Here is a 1,401-nt window from a genome sequence, read left to right as displayed (position 1 = left end):
TCTCTCTCTCTCTCTCTTTCTCTCTCTCTCTATCTCACTCTCTCTCTCTCTCTCTCTCTCTCTCTCTCTCTCGTTCTCCCCCTCTTTCTCTTTTCTCTCTCCTCTGTCTCTCGCTATGGTCATGCTATGGAACAATCACTGCTTATGTTCATTTTGATTGATACCATCTGCCAGCAATGCCACAATGAGAAGAGGGAGGAAAGAGAAGGAGGAGGTGTGGTCGCGCAAGGGGGTGAGGAGGAGAGAGGAGGTGCCGGTGGCCGTGCAGAGGGAGGAGGACTAGGGACAGGAGGAGTGTCTGTCTACAGGAGGAGGAGAAGGAGGAGGAGGAGTGGAGGAGGAGTGGAGGAGGAGGAATGAAGGAGTGGAGGAGGAGGAGTGGAGGAGGAGGAGGGGGAGAGGAGGAGGAGGAGGAGGGGGAGAAGGTAGCGGAGGGCCAGGTGGTGGAGGAGGAGGGGAGAAGGTGGTGGAGGAGGAGGAAGGGGGAGAAGGTGGAGGAGGAGGAGAGGAGGAGTGGAGGAGGAGTGGAGGAGGAGGAATGAAGGAGTGGAGGAGGAGGAGTGGAGGAGGAGGAGGAGGAGTGGAGGAGGAGGAAGAGTAAAGGAGGGGTGGAGGAGGAGGAGTAGAGGAGGAGGAGGAGGAGTGGAGGAGGAGTGGAGTGGAGGAGGAGGAGGAGGAGGAGGAGGCGGTGTGTCTGTCGTCGTCTACAGAGAGGTACGCATCGCTGGGGTTCAGGCTGAACGTACATGCATGCAGGTATATAGCGTGCAGACTCCAGCAACATGGGTGTCCAGCCGAGAAAGATGCGAGCTGGAGATTTCTCGATTCCAGGCACACACACACGCACGCACGCACGCGCACGCACCCGCACAGATTTACACACACACAGGCCCTTATGCATACATATCCACACGCACATAAGACATGCACACGCACACACGCACGCACGCACACACGCACGCACGCACGCACACCAGGATGCACTCACGCACACATATGCGCGCACACAACTTCACAAAACTCACGCATGCGCGCCGCGCATATGCGCGCACATGCCACATATATAACAGCATCACCATCATCATCATTATCATCAACATCATCATCATCATCATCATCATCATCATCATCATCATCATACATATATATATATATATATATATATGCACATGGCCTCCCACACATGATGGCAGATGCGAGAGAGACACAAGATGAACGAACAATTCTAACTAGACCTACGACACGATGATCGAGGGATACCCTCTTTCTACACACAGGGTTGGGTTTCAGTGCGGAGCCGTACGCACGCCACGACGGTCGCCGCCGCTCTAGTGATCACCTATCACAGTCCGCGAGGGAAGATTCTGACCTTTGAAGGTTTAAAAGCGAGACGCGAGTGGG

Source organism: Priapulus caudatus, unplaced genomic scaffold (genome assembly GCF_000485595.1).
Source record: "Priapulus caudatus unplaced genomic scaffold, Priapulus_caudatus-5.0.1 Scaffold1281, whole genome shotgun sequence".
In the NCBI taxonomy this organism is placed as follows: Eukaryota; Metazoa; Priapulida; class Priapulimorpha; order Priapulimorphida; family Priapulidae; genus Priapulus; species Priapulus caudatus.
This window is presented reverse-complemented; position numbering follows the sequence as displayed.